Genomic DNA, 14155 nt, shown 5'->3' with positions numbered 1-14155 from the left:
CAATACTGTTCAAACTTTTTGGGGGGGAGGGGTGCGTGCTACGCCGCTGTTTATATCTATAAGTGAATTATAACTATAAGAAATCTAAGATGTGTCAAATTATATCCAACTCAGGGCTCCAGCTATGCATTTGGTTTGTTAACTTAGGCCGTCATTGTAAATAAGAATTTGTTCTTAACTGACTTGGCTTGTTAAATAAAGGTTAAAAAAAATGATATATATAATAATAATAACCTGGCTAGCTAAGTGGCCAGATGTCAAGATCAAGTTTCTTGGTTACAGCGGAGACATTCAATCCCCTCCTGGATCAAGATCCCTGTTGCCAAAATTGTTTGACGGTTTGAAAATCTGCCCTACCATAGAAAACACACATCTATCAACACCTCCGAGCATAATTCCATTAAAAAATAAGTTTAGCAGCCAAGGAACAATCATGTAATTTATGGTTTAAAAATGACATTTTTCCAGAACTTGACATACATATTCCATGTGCTTAGGCCAGAAAATTGTGATTTTGAAGGGCTGTGAAAATGCCACGTTGTTAATCACACTTTGTCATTTGTGATCTGGAAACTGTTGACTTTCGTCCTCAGAAGTCCTCTGTTAGTGCCAACGACTAAGTACCGCATCAATCAAATTCAACAACTTAATTTCAAGCAGACAGCCAGACAGACACACTGAGGATCTAAAGTGGGAGAATTTGGCCAGATCCTTCTTCATGTTGCTGTACATGATGCTGAGGTGTCCGACGGCCTTGATATGCTCCTTGTCCACCTCCTCCTTCAACCGCTGCTGGTCCTTTAGACACTTGTCCCAGTCCTCCTTCTGTCTGTCTATGGTCACCTGCAATTGGGTGCTCTAAGGTGCACAACACGCAAGGATCTGGGTCAGGCTCGAAGACCAAAAAAAATCTGAACTAGACAAAAATGAAATTGGAAATGAAAACACTCTTGTTGGAGATTTGGGTGGTACTTTGTTTCAAACATCTATCTCCTGTTTAGTGCCAAATGATCCGTCCCTGGGCCCGGTTTCCCGAAAGCATCTTAAAACCAAGTTCATCGTTAGAACCTTTGTAGGAGCATTGGTAAATCCCCGAGTTGTTTCCAAAAAAACATTATAACTAAAGTTGCACTTGAAAACGATCTTTATTTACTAACTGCCTCAGACCACTCTTAGAACAGCTAAGTGCATCGTTAGGTGCTTTTTTGCCCTTCCACATAACTTTACACATAGAAGATCTCTGTTAAACACAGACTCAAGATGTTTATCTGTCTCTCTGTAAATGCCTATAAATTCAGAACGAAGTTGACTACAAAGTTACCAAAGTCTTTGTATGGTACAGACAAGCGAAGGATAAAAAATATGCTTCAAATGAAAACCCAGATGACTGTAATAAAAGGTAAATACAGTATAGACTACATAAGCCTACACATTTCAATCATATTGAAATCTATTTCTTGTTCAATCAATTGAGTTCTATTTGACTAATTATAGGCTTCTGTTTGTAATTTTTGCCTAAATATATTTCATGATGTGTAACAACCTGTGAACAATGATGTGTAGGCTGGGCATTAGGTTAATAAGCCACCTTAATATTTGCAGCCATAGCCTATAGGTGTTAATAGCTCTCCAGGAGCAGCAGCTGATCCTTCGTCAGTATTGTGGAATAATTATAATTTTAAGGTAAGATTTGAACGGACCAAGCTGATCTGTGAGCAGCGCTGGCTTTCTTTGGATCCTACCCGTAATGACACCTGCTCCAACGACAGACTTAGTGAAAGTTCTCCCTGTTTGGTGTTTTGGGAAACGGGAGCGACTTCTTCGGTTGTTGTACGATCCATTGTTCATACACTCGTAAGCCTAAGTTCCATCGATAACGGGAAACTGGGCCCTGGTCTATTGTCACAATCCATGCCTGTGAATGGTTAAATCACTATTGGTAATTCATGGGCTTTGAAGAGAGCCTGTGTCTTTACTTGGTCTGCCTCTTGCTCCCTCTGCTGGATCCTCTGTGACATGTGATTCCCATCCTCCACTGTAGAAAAACACAATGAACAATGTTACATTCAACTCCTTTCCAGCCTAATCAGTAAAGGCACATTGAAATAATACAACGCAGTCAAGTAATTTGGAGAACACTACGATAGCATTCAATCAGTCCATATTACAACTGCAATGGTTAGCAATTGAAATATACACTGGCTAGGTCAGGAAGGGGCTTACATCGTGTGAGAGCCTCACAGAGGTGCTTATGCATGTGCTCTGAACATTTGGGCAACGACTGCTCGTTGGTCTCCACCACCATTTTGTTCAGGTTGTCCCGGAAACGGCTCTCTCTGAATCCACGTTTTTCCTTAAAAATAAAAATCACAATAACGTGTATGTTAGCAAAGATCAAATTACAATTAATCAATTGGTCAAATCACATATTATGGTGCAAGCTGAAATACTTACCTCAAATTCACAAAATAGCAGATCTCCCCTTGTACGACAGGCCTATGGTCTATTAGCCTGGACTGAATATCACCAACATCTAATGGGAGACACAAACCATCAACATGTCATGTTGAGTAATTGATCATGTCAGATCAGTGGAGGCTGGTGGGGGGCGCTATAGGAGGACGGGCTCATTGTAATGGCTGGTACGGAATAAATGGAATGGTTTCAAACATATGGAAACCTCCTATAGCTCCTCCTACCAGCCTCCTCTGTGTCAGATATATTGAAAAGAAACAACTTTATTTTCTATTGTAGGAGGACTAGGGCTAGCAGTCAACACTGTGGTCAATTCCATTTAAACTCAATGAATTGTGTCCCCACCTTAGAGGAGATAATGTAAAATGTTCCACATATGTGTCATTGACAGTCAAATTAGAATTACATTTCAATTTAGCTCCTGAATTGAGAAAAAAAGGAAACCACACAAGGACACGGTGAGGCTGCCAAACAGATCTGGGACCACGTTAGAGGCTGCCAAACTGATCTGGGAGCAGGTTAGAGACTACTTAACAGATCTGCTACCACGTTAGAGACTGCCAAACAGATCTGTAACCAGGTTAGAGGCTACTTAACAGATCTGGGACCAGGTTAGAGGCTACCTAACAGATCTGTGACCACGTTAGAGGCTGCCTAACAGATCTGGGACCACGTTAGAGGCTGCCTAACAGATCTGGGACCAGGTTAGAGGCTGCCAAACAGATCTGGGATCAGGTTCGTACAGATCTGCGACCACGTTAGAGGCTGCCAAACAGATCTGGAAACCAGGTTATAGGCTGCCTAACAGATCTGGGACCAGGTTAGAGGCTACCTAACAGATCTGGGACCAGGTTAGAGGCTGCCTAAAAGATCTGGGACCAGGTTAGAGGCTGCTAAACAGATCTGGGACCAGGTTAGAGTCTGCCAAACAGATCTGGAAACCAGGTTAGAGGCTGCCAAACAGATCTGGGACCAGGTTAGAGGCTGCCTAACAGATCTGGGACCAGGTTAGAGGCTGCCTAACAGATCTGGGACCAGGTTAGAGGCTGCCTAACAGATCTGGGACCAGGTTAGAGGCTGCCTAACAGATCTGGGACCAGGTTAGAGGCTGCCAAACAGATCTGGGACCAGGTTAGAGGCTATCTAACAGATCTGGGACCAGGTTAGAGGCTGCCTAACAGATCTGGGACCAGGTTAGTGTTAGGGTTTAACTGGCTATTTGTTTGCATAGCTTATATAATATAACGGAGAAGCTATGCTACAATATTAAGTATATAAACTATTGATAAGTCAACTGCTGAAGACAAGAACTACACCTGGCAACAGGAAGTGCGTCACGAGGCTAGGACCAGCCTGCATGCCAACGATAGGGTGAGTAAGTTTAAACCACGCTCATCCTCACTCTGACAGGCCAGCAATGAGCGGGAACTATCTCTGTCAGAGTATTTAAGGATGAACAAAGGATGTGTCGCTCTCTTCGCTGTTTTGCCCTGCGTGGTGTTACAGGGAGAGACCGTATATACGAACATCATATTTTCCATTTGTACTATCATTCTATTTACTTAAAGATGAATTAAATAATCATTGCAAAACTAAGTTGCATGGTTTGTTTATATCCTAATACCAGATTCGAATTGACGCGACTTGACATTAGAGGCAACTAGTCTTGGTACCAGTCCGTTAGGCTATCATTCCAATCCTTGCCACTCCTGTCTTAAACATACAAATAAAATATTTGGTAGAGTGATAGTCCATTTGGCTCAGTTGGTAGAACATGGTGCTTGCAACGCCTGGGTTGTGGGTTCGATTCCCACGAGGGGCCAGTATGAAAAGGATGCACTCACTACTGTACGTTGCTGAAATGTTGTACATATATTGAGTGAAATGTTAGCTAGCTAAACAGACTGGCACCCAGGCTAAGAGAATGGCAGTATGCGTACATTCTGCAACATATGACTCTCTCGAGTTGCTTAGCTAGCTAAGTTAAATGCGATTTATGGTAACTGCAACATAATAATGAACTCACCTATGGTTAGCTTGTCCATAGTCACGCGTTAAAAAACACAAATCCCGACAACACGTGAAATAACGTTACTTTGTTTAGAATTGAGTAAGCTAGCTGGCTTTAGCAACCTCTTTTCACTATAGCCTAGCTACAGAATAGATACATGCTTAGTAGCTATTTACATGCAAGTTATCATACGTAAATGTGCATATATTTTTGGTTATTCTAACAAAAACCTAAACTGTAATAGTAGTCAGTTGATTTGAAGTCAGCTGATGTAAATATTCACACTACTTCCGGGTACGAGGTCTTGGCTCAAACCAAACCTCCCAAAACGGGGAGCACACTTAGAGGCCTACCAATGCAAATTCTAAGGTACCAGTAGGTACAGTTCCCCAGCATCAATCATCACTTTTGTGAATGTATACTATGGGTGTAGCCTAGACATTTATCAGCACATTTCCATCTTCAATGGTTTAGTATTTAATCTCTCTCTCAATTCAATTCAAAGGGCTTTATTGGCATGGGAAACATATGCTAACATTGCCATAGCAAGTGAAATAGATAATAAACAAAAGTGAAATAAACAATAAAATTAACAGTCAACATTAAACTCACAGAAGTTCCAAAATAATAAAGACATTTCAAATGTCATATTATGGCTACGTACAGTGTTATAATAATGTGCAAATCCCCCTCTCTCTGTGTGTGTCTGTGTATGATAAGGCATTTAAACATCTCTGTATTGTTATTGACAAAATGACATTTATTTCAGGGTGTAAATCTCAATGATAGTGATGGAGGACAGGAGGTCTTGCATGAGTTAGGACTGCAGATGTCAGTCTTGTTCTATGGTGTGGCTTTATCAGTGAGTTCCCCACAGCCACATAAAGTCTAACACTGAGGATGAGGCTGATGAGTCACCTCTGCATAGCCTATAATACAATGAATTGAAGTGTCTCATAACAGAGTGATAGTCCATTTACATCTATAAAATTCCCGCACCCCATTCAGGCTGACGACAGTGGTAATTAGAAGGATTGGCCATCATTTTGAGGGATTTCATCATGTGATATCTTATTGTGTGTACCTGTCATGGATTTATAATTGAAACATTATGCTGTGTGTACAATGTCGGCCATAGCAGGAAATAGTAGATATCTGAATATGACTTTAAAAGTGATATTATACACTACACTTCCCATCTCCTTGTTTTTGTGCAATAGTACATTCAATCAGTAAATGAAGCACAATATTGGTGGCCACTGCATCCTAGCAAGACTACCAAGTTTGATTTTTTTTAACCATTATTTTTACCAGGTAAGTTGACAGAACACATTCTCATTTACAGCAACGACCTGAGGAATAGTTACAGGGGAGAGGAAGGGGGATGAATGAGCCAAAGATAAGTACAAAGTGCAGTACGTGTACAGACGTACCAATAGCCTAGATGATTTAGTGGGCTCATTCTTCAAAAGTCATGCAGATATAATATACAGAGAAGAAGTTTGAGAGTATCACTTGATGTAATGCTAATTCTGGCGAGGATAGGAAGACTTGTTTTACTGAAGAAAAAGTCTGTTCACATAATTTGCCACTAGGTGGAAACAAGGTCCAGTATTATAATTGCCAATCTGGTTAATGAGACACTGCTTAGTAAAGTAATTTACTATCTAAATCTAAATGTAAATATATCACCTCCTCTCAGTGTAGGCATATTTAGAGACAAGGACTCCTGGCAAGACCACATTAAGGACGTGGTTGTTTGGGGGCTAGTGTTGCATGTTCAGACTTCAAACATTTGTTCTAAAAGAAGTGGCCGCATTTACTCACAATTGTCACTTCCACATAAAAGAAAGCCTTCAGAAATGCACTAATTCCCGTCCTAGCTAAATAGTTGTTAGCCTATCCACACCATTGATTTTGATCTGAGGCTACTAGATATTGCAGTCATGAGCAGTTATTGTGGCAATTGATTAACTGCCATCGCAGAGCGCTCCAGGGCCCATTGGAAAAAGAGTGTGTTTAGTCAACTTTGACGTTTGTGATAATAAGTAGGTGTGCTTTTAAATGGATTGCCGACATACAAGGTCAGATGAACATGAAATAATGACAAAACAACATGTACACACTACACAGTATGACAATGACATAACCAATATTCCCTTGATGTGCAGCTGGGCAGGCAAATAATATTTTGTTAAAGACTAAAAATACTTATGCATAATAGGCTGTATTGTAATGTATTGTATTATAGATACATTGTAGTACACTTGCAGAATTAGAGAATTTAAGAGTATAACATTATTGTTGTGATGGTAAAAATGTAATTACACATCAACAGCCATGAAATATATATATATAAAAACTGCCAATGCCAATTTGCTCAATAAAGCATAGACCCACATTATTAATTTACAGTTGTTGAATTATATATACCTTATTTTTCACTGGTACATTTGTAATGAAATATATTTTTTTAATTAGTGTACATTCTATTTTCATTGACTTTATGTAAAAGGATGAATAGGATGTCATTTTTTTCTTATATTTGAGAGTGAATTAATTACACCTAAAGAAATGTGGCCTATATATTGGGAGTGAGGACTGCAAACTGAACTAAAGCCACACAAAAAACGACACAAACTGAATGCCCTGTCATTGAATGATTCTCCTGTATATCCATTGCAGAAAAGGAGTAGACGTTAAAGTAGTTGGAGAACGAAGCCAACATCGCCATAACAACGATGGCACTCTTTGCCCATTATTATCTGCCAGGGTTGTGTTCCCAGGTTCCAGTTAGGTTTGCATGGGATAGTCCCTTGCATGAGCCATGTCATGTGTTTAGACTCATATGTCTCACAGGTCTATTAAGTAAATACAGCAACAGTGGTGATCTCTTCGTTGCACACCCGTTCTGAAATAGAATAGCTTTTCAAGGCCAAATAACACAAAGTGTAGTGTTTTCAAATAGTTTTTTTTTAAAGAAAGTTAAATTAAAAAAAAAAAAGTTTCCTGAAATATTTACAGAATAAATAACATCTACAATATTTCTGAATAAAAGGTGAGAAAAATATTCAATACTTTAACAATGTGCTTAACATTAAATGTTTTATAAGAAATTCATATATAATTACAAATGTGTAGTCATATTTAACTATACCTTAATTAAATTAACTACAGGTTACAGGTACATGTCATTTATTTCTCTTTATAAACCGGGTTCGAGCCCTGAATGCTGATTGGCTGACCGCCATACACCACGGGAATGATGAAACATATTTTTGCTGCTCTAATTATGTTGGTAACCAGTTTATAATAGCAATAAGGCACCTCGGGGGTTTGCGTTATATGGCCAATATACCACGGCTAAGGGCTGTATCCAGGCACTCCGCCTTGTGTCATGCTTAAGAACATCCACAAACCGTGGTATATTGGCCATATACCACACACCCTCATGCCTTATTGCTTAAGTATTTCCCTCCATAGCATATAGCTTTGTTCTCATAGACCTCCACACATAGCATGTGAAACCACAGGCTTGCTCTTCACTTGCTCAGACTGCAGTAACTTGGCTGTGGTCCTGGAGCATTGAGTCCTTAGACAAACGGTGAGTGTTCTGTGGGAGGTCTGTACGAGTGGTTTACAAAACATACCCATCGGGCCTGTTAGCGTGGTGACGGCTTAGAAAACACAGCTCTTTTTTTCTCCCCCTCCACACAGCCCCTAACGACGGTGCTGCTCACATTACCCAATGGGTTTAATTATGTTGCATTACATTGCTCTCTCTCTCTCTCTCTCTCTCACTCCTCCTCTCTTTCTCTCTCTGGCTCTGGTCATGATCTCTGGGCCCTTGGAGAAGGCCAGAGGGACCATGGTGCTTGGCGTTCACAGCATGCTGAGCGCCACTGACTGTGGCTCTAAACAGGTGGGGGGCGGAGGGGGTGGATTACTCACTGCCTAGGCCCCTAGGCGGGGGCCCCTCCTTCCGTACACCCACCTGCCCCCCTCTTCCCCTCTCTTCCTCAGCCAGTCAGCCAGCTCACTGCAGCTCCCTGGGCACTGAACAGGTCAGTCGTCCTGGTGCCACTCTATCCTGGAGGCTGCTCCTGAGCTGCGCACCACAACTCTGCCAGAGAGAGAGAGAGAGAGAAAGAGGCCCCAGGAAATAACTAGAGCCCCGGTAATAGTGGCACATCACGAGGCACGGCGGAGCATGACGCTGCCCTGCTGTCACATCCTCCCAGGGCCGAGGAAGTAAGGGGCCGAGCGGTGGAAGGAAGCAGCAAGAAGCAGCGGCAGACACGTAGCTCAGCCTGAAAATCAACATATGTAGTCATCATGTGCTTTTTGGGAAAAAATATTTTTCTCCGCCAAGCAACCTTGTCAGCCACATCTTGCGATATGTAAACTGCCTCTCCTTGGAGTGGAACGATTGTGTCGTTTACGATTAGCGTTCTCAGCGGGCCCCGGTTTGGTGCTGTCCCCGAGATTAGCGGGCCGCTGTGCTGTCACTTCTCCCACAGGGACGTCCGCTGTAACGATAATCCAACCAAAGGATTGCCTCATCCGAATGGCGCGGTGTCCAAGTCAACTGCCGGCAACAGGCAGGGAGAGGCCCAAACCTGTTGAGGCAGACCCTCCCGCACCACGGTGGCAATCAAAGTGACAGCCACGGGAGAGAAAGTGGGGACATTTTCTTTGTGTAAGCGAAATAAGTCCCCCCTCTTCCCTCTGAAACCCTGCACCCCCTCTTCTCCCCCTTTACCATGTCGTCGGAGGAGCGGGGGCCGCGCGCGGTCCTGAAGGATGGGAAGTTTTTTGTGGGGCCGTGATTTTCGACGTTGGGCAGAGGGGGCGCCCGGGGGGCGGTTGTATTTGGAGAGGTGCCTCGTCAGATTAGATGCATGCTGGCTGGGTTTGATGGCCAACCTGGACAGACAAGCCCTGCCAGGCACAGACTGCTCAGGCACATGATGTCAGGAGGACACAAAATTATCCACCGCGAGACCAAGGAGACAGATGACACCCAGCAGGAAGGGAGAGCCAAATCTGTAAGCATCCACAATCCAGCTGGCTAGCCCTAGGGTACCTGTCTCTCTGAAGTGGAATCTGCATCATCCCATGAGCTGTCAAATTAGCTCACAGGATTGGAAATGCTGAAAAGATTTGGTCCCTCCTAGTGAGGAGGGGTTAATATAAAATGTTATTAATCTTTGCTTCCTGTCCTGAGAAGAAACAAAAACAGAAGTATGTAAGGAATAACAGAAGTATGGAAGTATGGAAGGGATAACAGAAGTAGGTAGGGAACAACAGAAGTATGTAGAGAACAACATAAGTATGTAGAGAACAACATAAGTATGTAAGTATGTAGGGAACAACAGAAGTATGTAAGTATGTAGGGAACAACAGAAGTAGGTAGGGAACAACAGAAGTATGTAGAGAACAACATAAGTATGTAGGGAACAACATAAGTATGTAGGGAACAACAGAAGTATGTAAGTATGTAGGGAACAACAGAAGTATGTAAGTATGTAGGGAACAACAGAAGTAGGTAGGGAACAACAGAAGTATGTAGAGAACAACATAAGTATGTAGAGAACAACAGAAGTATGTAGAGAACAACAGAAGTATGTAAGTATGTAGGGAACAACAGAAGTATGTAAGTATGTAGGGAACAACAGAAGTAGGTAGGGAACAACAGAAGTATGTAGAGAACAACATAAGTATGTAAGTATGTAGAGAACAACAGAAGTATGTAGGTATGTAGGGAACAACAGAAGTATGTAGAGAACAACATAAGTATGTAGGGAACAACAGAAGTATGTAGGGGACAACAGAAGTCGGTAGGAACAACAGAAGTAGGTAGGGAACAACAGAAGTATGTAAGTATGTAGAGAACAACAGAAGTATGTAGGTATGTAGGGAACAACAGAAGTATGTAGAGAACAACAGAAGTATGTAGGGAACAACAGAAGTATGTAGGGTACAGCAGAAGTATGTAGGGAACAGCAGAAGTAGGTAGGGGACAACAGAAGTCGGTAGGAACAACAGAAGTAGTTAGGGAACAATAGAAGTATGTAGGGAACAACAGAAGTAGGTAGGGGACAATATAAGTATGTAGGTAACAACAGAAGTAGGTATGGAACAATAGAAGTATGTAGGGAACAACAGAAGTAGGTAGGGGACAATATAAGTATGTAGGTAACAACAGAAGTAGGTATGGAACAATAGAAGTATGTAGGGAACAACAGAAGTCTGTAGGGGACAACAGAAGTCTGTAGGGAACAACAGAAGTAGACAGGGAACAATAGAAGTATGTAGGGAACAACAGAAGTCTGTAGGGGACAACAGAAGTCTGTAGGGAACAACAGAAGTAGGTATGGAACAATAGAAGTAGGTAGGGAACAACAGAAGTAGGTAGGGAACAACAGAAGTATGTAGGAAACAATAGAAGTAGGTAGGGAACAACAGAAGTAGGTAGGGAACAACAGAAGTATGTAGGAAACAACAGAAGCAGGTAGGGAACAACAGAAGTATGTAGGAAACAACAGAAGCAGGTAGGGAACAACAGAAGTATGTAGGGAACAACAGAAGTATGTAGGAAACAACAGAAGTATGTAGGAAACAACAGAAGTATGTAGGGAACAACAGAAGCAGGTAGGGAACAACAGAAGCAGGTAGGGAACAACAGAAGCAGGTAGGGAACAACAGAAGTATGTAGGGAACAACAGAAGTATGTAGGAAACAACAGAAGTATGTAGGAAACAACAGAAGTATGTAGGGAACAACAGAAGCAGGTAGGGAACAACAGAAGCAGGTAGGGAACAACAGAAGCAGGTAGGGAACAACAGAAGTATGTAGGGAACAACAGAAGTATGTAGGGAACAACAGAAGCAGGTAGGGAACAACAGAAGTATGTAGGAAACAACAGAAGTATGTAGGGAACAACAGAAGCAGGTAGGGAACAACAGAAGTATGTAGGGAACAACAGAAGTATGTAGGGAACAACAGAAGTATGTAGGGAACAACAGAAGCAGGTAGGGAACAACAGAAGCAGGTAGGGAACAACAGAAGTATGTAGGGAACAACAGAAGTATGTAGGGAACAACAGAAGCAGGTAGGGAACAACAGAAGTATGTAGGGAACAACAGAAGTATGTAGGGAACAACAGAAGTATGTAGGGAACAACAGAAGCAGGTAGGGAACAACAGAAGTATGTAGGAAACAACAGAAGCAGGTAGGGAACAACAGAAGTATGTAGGGAACAACAGAAGTATGTAGGAAACAACAGAAGTATGTAGGGAACAACAGAAGCAGGTAGGGAACAACAGAAGCAGGTAGGGAACAACAGAAGTATGTAGGGAACAACAGAAGTATGTAGGGAACAACAGAAGTATGTAGGGAACAACAGAAGCAGGTAGGGAACAACAGAAGTATGTAGGGAACAACAGAAGTATGTAGGGAACAACAGAAGCAGGTAGGGAACAACAGAAGTATGTAGGGAACAACAGAAGTATGTAGGGAACAACAGAAGTAGGTAGGGAACAACAGAAGTATGTAGGAAACAACAGAAGCAGGTAGGGAACAACAGAAGCAGGTAGGGAACAACAGAAGTATGTAGGAAACAACAGAAGCAGGTAGGGAACAACAGAAGTAGGTAGGGAACAACAGAAGTATGTAGGAAACAACAGAAGTATGTAGGGAACAATAGAAGTATGTAGGGAACAACAGAAGTATGTAGGAAACAACAGAAGCAGGTAGGGAACAACAGAAGCAGGTAGGGAACAACAGAAGCAGGTAGGGAACAACAGAAGTAGGTAGGGAACAACAGAAGTATGTAGGAAACAACAGAAGTATGTAGGGAACAACAGAAGCAGGTAGGGAACAACAGAAGCAGGTAGGGAACAACAGAAGCAGGTAGGGAACAACAGAAGTAGGTAGGGAACAACAGAAGTATGTAGGAAACAACAGAAGTATGTAGGGAACAATAGAAGTATGTAGGGAACAACAGAAGTATGTAGGAAACAACAGAAGTATGTAGGGGACAACAGAAGTATGTAGGTAACAACAGAAGTATGTAGGGGACAACAGAAGTATGTAGGGAACAACAGAAGTATGTAGGGAACAACAGAAGTATGTAGGGAACAATAGAAGACAGGGTTCTGTGTGGACCTGCGGAGGAGAGTATCCCATTTCACACACACGGCGATCATTTACACACACACACACACACACACACACACACACACACACACACACACACACACACACACACACACACACACACACACACACACACACACACACACACACACACACACACACACACACACACACACACACACACACAGATTGACATATACAGTGCCAGGGGCAAGTTTACGATTACTGCCAGTGTTAAGCAGTCTCTTAGGAGAGACGCACTGTGTTTGTGGAAAAATACATTTCCAACAAGCCTTTCCCCTCCCTTGTCCTCATTCTAAGAGAAAGTCAGAAAATGTTAAACATTATTTTATTGTTAAACATTATTTAATTTACATTTAAACAGATTGTTTATATTGTTTAGAAATAATATGAGACAGCGAAACATCTCTATCAAAGACAGACACGATGCCAGCCTAATGGCCGCAGAGGGTCGTCTATGGACAGGGCGACATGTTCGTACAGTAGACCCCTCAGAGGGGGACAAGTGTGTGTGATGTGACCCCCTTCGGAGAGACACGTCCTGCCCGAGAGAGACGGGGAAGGGGGGAGGGGGGGGGCGTGAGATGGGACCTGACAGGAGTTTAGTGCTGGTGTCCGCCATGGTGGGGGACCGCGCCTCCTTGAGGGAGAGTTGTTGCTCTCTTTCACTTTCGTGCCTCTTCCCTCTCTCTCCATCTGACTCTTGAGGTCTGTGAGGTAGGAAGGAAGGACAGGAGCCCTCAGGTCAGGAGAAGCTCTGTGGTTGTCCAGGTCTTTGTTGCCTGCTACACCATGTTGTCTTGTAGCTTACATTCAGTAGCCCTTCAGCAATGACAGTGGGAGGCAAAGAGCAGTGATAGCGCCCCCTGCCTGATGCCTGTGTATTTGTGTGTGTGTGTGTGTGTGTGTACCCCGGTGGGAGTGTATCCTTACGCCTGTGTGTGTGCAAACAAATGTGTGTGTGTGTGTGTGTGTGTGTGTGTGTGAAGGATGGACACAGGCCAGGTTTATCCCCGAGGGAGGAGTGGGAGCAGCAGCTCCAGTTATTAATCCTGCTGGCTGCGGGAGAGGTGTCACTGAGCGGACCAGGGGGCTACGAGCCACGAGGCACTCTGCTAACGTCTCTCCCTCTCTCATCTCCTCTCTCTCTCTCCTCTCCGTGTCCCTTGAGGTGATCGCCAACTGTCTTTGACTAAACTTCCGCCATCCTCACAGCTGACATATTTTATGAAAGGGAGTGAAAGGGAGATATTATGAGCGTAATGGAGGGTTCTAGGGCAAGGACTATCACACTGTGTCACCATAAAAAGAACCAACCCCCCCAAAAATTGAAGATGAATCCACAATTTTTAACTGGGGAGAATGCATTTGGATTCCCACATAGACCCAGGGAGTTTTTATGAGTCATGAGTCACATTAATACTGCCAAGAATATCAATCCATAGTATACAGCATTAACTGTTCACCATGAAATTGATCGTGGCTTTT

At 42.7% G+C, this 14155-nt stretch overlaps 1 long non-coding RNA gene across 1 annotated transcript; it reads right to left on the bottom strand.

The window, feature by feature from the left end:
• Positions 1-1653: 1653 nt before the first annotated feature.
• On the bottom strand, positions 1654-4752 carry LOC106579631 (uncharacterized). The gene is made up of 4 exons (XR_001322696.3): positions 4502-4752; positions 2455-2533; positions 2224-2353; positions 1654-2035 (listed from the first exon to the last, which is right to left on the bottom strand). It is a non-coding gene; the product is annotated as an uncharacterized LOC106579631 (long non-coding RNA).
• Positions 4753-14155: the final 9403 nt, after the last annotated feature.

This window comes from Salmo salar, chromosome 19 (assembly GCF_965601325.2).
Source record: "Salmo salar chromosome 19, fSalSal1, whole genome shotgun sequence".
In the NCBI taxonomy this organism is placed as follows: domain Eukaryota; kingdom Metazoa; phylum Chordata; class Actinopteri; order Salmoniformes; family Salmonidae; genus Salmo; species Salmo salar.
The sequence above is the reverse complement of the archived record's forward strand: the minus strand, read 5'-3'. Positions and strand labels throughout refer to the sequence as shown.